Source organism: Coregonus clupeaformis, chromosome 5 (assembly GCF_020615455.1).
Source record: "Coregonus clupeaformis isolate EN_2021a chromosome 5, ASM2061545v1, whole genome shotgun sequence".
NCBI classification, from domain to species: Eukaryota; Metazoa; Chordata; class Actinopteri; order Salmoniformes; family Salmonidae; genus Coregonus; species Coregonus clupeaformis.
The window spans coordinates 25,219,353-25,227,303 of record NC_059196.1 but is presented as its reverse complement, the minus strand read 5'-3'; the positions used below and the strand labels follow the sequence as shown (position 1 = coordinate 25,227,303).

Below are 7,951 nucleotides of genomic sequence, written 5' to 3'. Positions count from 1 at the left end.
AAATGTGTTCACAAACAACAAGGGTAGGGATGGTACAAGGGTAGAATTGTTCTGCAAGCATATGTACAGCTACAGTACACTAGTAGTTGCGTGTCAATGTGAAAATGAATAAAGGCTTCACATGTTTTGTCACACATATAGTATGTGGCCCTTCACTTGGTTTCAAAAACTCAATGTGGCCCTTGAGCCAAAATATTTGCCCACCCCTGTGCTATACTGTGGCCAGGCTGTGTGGTGTGATCCCCCCACCCACCACCAGAGAGCACAGTAGTTGTACAGATTTAATGATGTCATACCATATACATGTATTGTATCTTTATGTCCCAAATGGCACACTATTCCCTAGGTCCCTATATAGTACACTTCTTTTAACCAGAGCCCTATGGGCCCTGGTTAAAAGTAGTACACTACAAAGAGAATAGAGTGCCATTTGAGACAGACAATTGTCAATGCCCATCACCCTCACCAATCACACACACTTTTCTCTCCTCCTTTCCTTATATCCTCTCCTTCAGCGGATTCAGTGATTTGTCTGATGATGATAAATGATGATGATAATAAATCTGAATAAGGCTAATGTAAAATCCGTCCCAGTGATTGACCTCTGCACCTGTCAGTGGGCACAAGGAGAGAAGGACACAAGGAGAGGACACAAGGATAGGAAGCGACACATTATTGAGACGCAGCCTCAAAATGTAATCGGGGAAACTCATGGCGAGACCCACCTCACCTCCTATTGAAACAGACAGTCAGACAGACAAATAAGCACACGACTGAGCTTCAGCCTGACCACTCTCATACCAGAAACGAGTGTAGTGGGTGGGCGTTGCTATGTAGCAGGGTTGTGTGTGTCTAACAATAGCCAGGGATTGGCAGAACGATAGAAGAAGGGTTTGTGAAATTGGACAGAAAGACAAAACTAAAGCTACTTGGGCGAATGCATGTATGTGAGTGCTGGCAAAGAGAACGGATCGCCATCAGGAATTTCTCAAACGACACGGCGAGAGGTGAGTTTCTCCTATTCTTTTATCCACAGACATAACCGGGCATGACAGTCTTTTCAGTTTACCTTCATTTACCGGTACATTACGGGACTGTTACTGCCAGACAGACAGGAGGAGCGTGCTCACTGCTCTACAGTGTAACGGCAAGGGACCATACATATAGTAGCCATATCAGTGGTTGGACTTGGGGCCGCGACGCAGATTTATCGTTACACTGATTTTGTCCCTGGGAGAAGGGAACAGGGTGTTATAATGGTGCTTTATGCAGCCCGCTGTGTGTGGTGGTGGAGCTCTAGACATTATTGGCGTGTGTGTGTGTGTGTGTGTGTGTGTGTGTGTGTGTGTGTGTGTGTGTGTGTATATGCGTGCGTGTGTGGACCAGTTGTCTGTCGCTACAGGGTCGACCGGTATGAATTAAATATGTGGGAATATACAGTTATCATTTGAATTAAATAATAAACTCAGTGTGTTGGTCGCCTGAATTAATGAAAATTGGCACCAAATGTCATGGATAAAATGTTCTGATCTCATGTATAGTCTAGGCTAGATATTACAGAGTAAATACCTTTTTAATACAGACTTTCATTTATTTATGAGAAAGATGTGAAACTAATCATTATGCAGCATAGACAGAGGGAGGGGGGGGCTTACACCATTTTTAAATGATTAGGGTTGGGCTAGGGGTATGGTAGAGGTTAAGATTAGGGTTTAGGGTAGGGACGTCCCAAGGAACCCGGATAGCACTAACTGGGGAGAGAGACAGACATATACACACACACACACACATACACAGAGAGAATGGAGAGAGTAGAGAGACAGAGAGGGAAGAAAAGAGATAAAGAGAGAGGGGGAGACCGACAGACAGAAAGAGAAAAAGACTGGCAGAAACAGAGAGAGAGAGGGGGTAGGCTAGATAAGCGGGGCTGTAGCTGTCTGATTAGTGACACCGTGCTCCACAGCCTTCACTCAGTCTGACTTGGCGCTTTGAATAAATGACACATCAGGAATAACAGGCTAACCAAGAAGACTAGGCTAATCTGGGTTGGGGAAAAGACACAGTTTGCATCCCAAATGGCACCCTTTTCCCTATATGGGGGCTCTGGTCAAAGGTAGTGCACTGTAAAGGGAATAGTGTTCTATTTGGGATGTAGACCCATCTTAGTGTCATCTCATCAGCAGTCTATCACCACTGGTCTTGTCTCAGTTCTGTTAATGAGCCTGAGCCAACACTGACCTTCGTGCCCCATAAAAGTTTAATGGCATCAATATGTAGAGGAATAAGTGAGATGTGATTGGCTGACTGGACACCTGTCTGTCTACATGGGAGGAAAGGGGAATGGGCGCATGTTATGTACAAGTGTAAAAACAGTGTAATAATATTATGATTAGCCTATTAATTGTGATATGAACAGACGTTGTAGGATGTGGGGGTGTGAAGGGTGTAAGAAAAAGTGTGTGTGCGTGTGTGTGTGTGGTCTCCTGTCGGTGTTGTCTCTCACCTGTCACCCACCAGGTATTTATACCCTGCAGGCTGTTTAGGGTTGGACACTTTAGCCAGGCCAAGGTTTAATCATGTCTGCAAGGAGTGTGTGTTTACTCTCTCTATATACACATCTCTAACAGAGGGAGGGCGTATTTCTGTAATTTGTTCTACCCTGTGCTGTGTCCTTACCTCCCTCTCTTCTCCTCCTCTCCCGTTTTCCCTCTAGTGTAGTACTGTAGAGAACAGAATACTGGCATCAGAGCTAACCTGACCAATGAAGCAACAATAATTCTATCAACTATAAATATCTCTCTCTCTCTCTCTGTCCCTGTCCCTGTCTCTCTCTTCCCCTCTCTGTTTCTCTCCAGTTTACCCTCTTGTCCTTTTTCCTCTTCTTTTGTAAGTGTTATCATTTTCTCTCCCTTTACTCTTTCTACCCCCCCCCCCCCCCACCACACACACACACACATTGACAGGTAGTGCTGCATAAGCACTAATCACTGATTTAAATCACCTTTAAATCCACATCCTGCTGCTGACCTTATGGACCTGTAGTTAAGTCCTTTCTCTCTTTCTCTATTTTCTTTCTTTCTCTGTCTCCCTATTTCTATTTCTATCTCTTTCAACAGTTGCAGTAGGAATCTCACCTCCTCTCTTTATTCGTTTAGCTGTTTTCTCTACCTCAGATGACCTCCATTGATGACCATTATCCTCATATACACACACACACACACACAGACACACAAACCCTGCTGGTTTGGCATCTGGTCGGCTGGCGTTATAATAATAATAATAATAATAATAATATGCCATTTAGCAGACGCTTTTATCCAAAGCGACTTACAGTCATGCGTGCATACATTTTTGTGTATGGGTGGTCCCGGGGATTGAACCCACTACCTTGGCGTTACAAGCGCCGTGCTCTACCAGCTGAGCTACAGAGGACCTTGTGGTGGCATGTCTGTCTGGAGTCTGAGGAGTAGGATAAATCAAATCAAATCAATTTTTATTTGTCACATGTGCCGAATACAACAGGTGTAGACCTTAGTGAAATGCTTACTTACAAGCCCTTAACCAACAATGCAGTTTTAAGAAAGAATACCCCCCCCCCAAAAAAAAATACAATATATAATAATACGAAATAAAAGAGCAGCAGTAAAAACAACAATAGCGAGGCTATATACAGGGACATAGTTTGGGCGTTAAATAGGTTGTGCTCCCCTTCTTAGACGTTGCTGACGCATGCCAGATCTTACACGGCCTGGATAGGTATTTTACGTATCAGCTAACCACCTCATATGTTATAGCAATCTGGTGCCCGACAGCACAGTCGATGACGTGGTACGCAGCCATTGTTTGATGCAGGCAACGTCTGAAAAGGGGAACGGGAACTGTCTGGAGTAGGATAGTTTGGTGTTGAAGGCATAGTTTGGGTGTTAGAGATAGTGTTTTGTAAAAGGGATAGTATGGTGGCAAAAAGGTAGTTTGCTACAGTCAGTTTGACTGTGGAAGAAGTCCTTATTTGACCTCTCTTTGGTTATCATACTAGCTGGTGATCATGCTAGATGGGACTGTGGTTATATCTGGCTAACTGGCAAAGAAGCTAACTGGCTAGCTGGCGATCATGCTAGCTGGCTAACTGGTTAGCTGGCCACGCCTATGTTTTGAAAGACTAGCCAGCAGGTTAATGACAGGCTAAAGGGTTAAATGTGTCTGAGGGAGTTGCTGGCTATTTTACACCTCTCTCTCTCTCTCTCCTCTCACTGTCTCTCTCTCTGTCTCGCTCTCTCTGTCTTTGTGTGTGTGACAGGAGATCTGCTAACAATCACAGACAGCTCTGCAGCTAACAATACTCAATGAAGACACACATACTCACACATGCATGCATACAATGCATTTATAAAACCATAACAATGCTTGGAGTTTAAATATTTACCAGTTGAACAGTTAAGGGCCTCCTGCTACCATGCTGAGTTTAGAGTTTTTGGATTCAACTTTTGTTCTCTAGTGTGTGTGTGTGTGTGTTCTCTCTCACTCACTCACTCACTCACTCACTCACTCACTCACTCACTCACTCACTCACTCACTCACTCACTCACTCACTCACTCACTCACTCACTCACTCACACACACACACACACACACACACACACACACACTTATCTAGTTATCATTCGTTTTCTCGGGGGTGGAGCAGCTCTTTGCTCCCAGCAGGCTTTGCAAAGTGCATTATTTATGGTGTTGCCTTGGTGATTGGCTTGGTGGGCTGTGCCAGACAGCTGGTGGGCAGAGACCCTCATACCTGTAAGTGTGTGTGTGTCTGGTCTAGCTCTGTGTTTTAATAGTTATCATATGAGGAGTGAGTAGTTCATTGGTGAGGTCACTGACCAGCCCTCTCCCTGTAGTTTACTCTGGACAGGCATGGAGAGAGGGAGAGAGGGGAAAAGGAGAGAGTTTATGTGTGGGGTACTTAGTGAAAGTGGTTCCTCACAGCTCTCTTTCAATTCTCTCTCTCTCACACACACCCTTCCCTTTTTTCTCAGAGAAAAATGAATAGGGAGAGGAAGCGAGAGGGAGAGACAGAAGGAGAAAGGGCAAGGGGTAGTGGGGGTAAAAGAGAGGGATCAGCTTCAAACAGTTTCTAGTGAATAATGGAGCTCCTAGTATTCCTCAGGACAGGCATTGTTCTCATTCTCTCTGCTTCGCCTCCTTGCTTTCTACTCCTTTATCCATCTCACCCCCCTTCCCTCCTCAACGCACACACACACACACACAAATCTTCCGAGGTAAAGGAGAACTCGATCAGTGTGAGCGTCTCTAGGCACGGTTAAACAAATGGACAGCAGATGAAAAGAGAGCGATGCAAAGGGAGACAGAAAGAGAGAAAGAAGATGGATCTTTTTCTTCTTTGTGATTCAAACAATCGCCTGGTGGAACTCATGATGATGTCATGGTGAATGTTTTATTTTTTTTATTTAACCAGGTAAGCCAGTGTCAAGGAGGAGAGGAGAAGGGGGAGCCACAGTAGAATGTTGGGATGCACCCCACCCTAAGAATCTGCTGGCGACTAGATTCCTGTGATATCATCTCTAGGCACCCAGGGAGAGCCGGGACACACACACACACACACACACACACACACACACACACACACACACACACACACACACACACAGTGCATTGATGAAAGGTAGGGAAGGCTAGTCATAAACTTGAACACACACACACGCACTAGGATACGCCCTATGAGCACACTAGGAATCTTGACTATTGTCATCATCAATTCCGAAACACGCACACACCACACACACATAGCCAGGGTGTATGTTAAAGTGTATCTAAAAGCCTCCTCAGGTCGACATTTTTAAGACGCCAATGCACACTGATTTATCAACACTGGCTGCTGTGTGTGTGTTTCTCTTAAGCTGACATTAAGCTCACTTAGAGTTATTAGGAGGACAGACCACTCACAGTGCCGGGCTGCAAAGCATCTTGGGATTGAAAGCACTTTATGTCCTCCAGTGAAATAAATAAATAAATAAATATATTTGACAATCACCTCTTCGTTTCTTCTCTTTCTCTGCTTCCCTCCATCCCTCACTCTCTTTCCACCCATTTAGTTATTGAAGGAATAATCAACAACTGTTTGGACAATATGTGTTAGTCCGGTTCAGTCATGGTGATGATGGTGATGTAGTTGGTTGCTTATTTCTCTCAAGAGAGATTGACTTCATCACTGCTTGTCTTTGTGAGAGGTGTCGACGAGCTGAATGTGCCGAGCTGTCTGTTTGGAATACTGACACCAATGCATACCCCACAAGACATGTCACCAGAGGTCTCTTCACAGTCCCCAAGTCCAGAACAGACTATGGGAGGCGCACAGTACTACATAGAGTCATGACTACATGGAACTCTATTCCACATCAGGTAACTGATGCAAGCAGTAGAATCAGATTTTTAAAAACAGGTAAAAATACACCTTGTGGAACAGAGGGGACTGTGAAGAGACACACACACACACAGGTACATACACACATACATATAGACACTCACTCTACACACATGTACACATGGATGTTGTAATGTAAATATGTGATAGTGGAGTAGTGGCCTGAGGGAACACACTAAATGTATTGGGTAAAGTGTTATGAAATATAATGTAATGTAATATTTTAAATTGTATATAACTGCCTTGATGTTGCAGGACCCCAGGAAGAGGATCCTTAATAAATACAAATACAAATTTCCCCTTTGCCAAGATAATCCATCCACCTGACAGGTGTGGCATATCAAGAAGCTGCTGGGGACAATACAAATGTGCAGTTTTGTCACACAACACAATGCCACAGATGTCTCAAGTTTTGAGGGAGCGTGCAATTGACATGCTTACTGCAGGAATGTCCACTAGAGCTGTTGCCAGATAATTGATTGTTCATATCTCTACCATAAGCCGCCTCCAACGTCATTTTAGAGAAATTGTCAGTACGTCCAACCGGCCTCACAACCGCAGACACGTGTATAGCGTTGTGTGGGCAAGCGGTTTGCTGATGTCAACGTTGTGAACAGAGTGCCCCATGGTGGCGGTGGGGTTATGGTATGGGCAGGCAGAAGCTATGGACAACGAACACAATTGCATTTTATCGATGGCAATTTGGATGCACAGAAATACCATGACGAGATCCTGAGGTCCACTGTGAGGCCTGTGACCAACAGATGCATATATGCATTCCCAGTCATGTGAAATCCATAGTTTAGGGCCTAATGAATTTATTTAAATTGACTGATTTCCTCATATGAACTGTAACTCAGTAAAATATTTGAAATTGTTGCATTTATATTTTTGTTCAGTATAGTTGTTTGGTCATGGTGATGATTGTGATGTAGTTGGTCGTCATGGTGATGATGTAGTTGGTCGTCATTGTGATGTAGTCGGTCGGTCATGGTGATGATGGTGATGTAGTCGGTCAGTCATGATTGAGAGAGGGTTGTTGATTTTCTTTGTTTTGGCTTCATTTCATGCTCTTAGGCATGAGAGAACACTGCAGTATCATAGACCGAGCTGGTACACACACACACACAGGGGGTACAGTGGGGGGGGGGAAGTATTTAGTCAGCCACCAATTGTGCAAGTTCTCCCACTTAAAAAGATGAGAGAGGCCTGTAATTTTCATCATAGGTACACGTGAACTATGACAGACAAAATGAGAAAAAAAAAATCCAGAAAATCACATTGTAGGATTTTTAATGAATTTATTTGCAAATTATGGTGGAAAATAAGTATTTGGTCAATAACAAAAGTTTCTCAATACTTTGTTATATACCCTTTGTTGGCAATGACACAGGTCAAACATTTTCTGTAAGTCTTCACAAGGTTTTCACACACTGTTGCTGGTATTTTGGCCCATTCCTCCATGCAGATCTCCTCTAGAGCAGTGATGTTTTGGGGCTGTCGCTGGGCAACACG

At 44.0% G+C, this 7,951-nt stretch overlaps 1 protein-coding gene across 3 annotated transcripts in view; it reads left to right on the top strand.

Moving 5' to 3' along the window:
- The first annotated feature begins 832 nt into the window (after nucleotides 1-832).
- Nucleotides 833-7,951, top strand: part of LOC123483533 (serine/threonine-protein kinase PAK 1-like) — a 21,324-nt gene continuing 14,205 nt past the window's right edge. For 2 of the 3 annotated variants that reach the window (XM_045213752.1, XM_045213748.1), the window contains exon 1: nucleotides 834-1,007. The gene's annotated coding sequence lies outside the window, so the exon portion shown is untranslated. Of the gene's footprint in view, nucleotides 1,008-7,951 lie in introns of all 3 variants that reach the window. The other variant, XM_045213749.1, reaches the window with a different exon arrangement.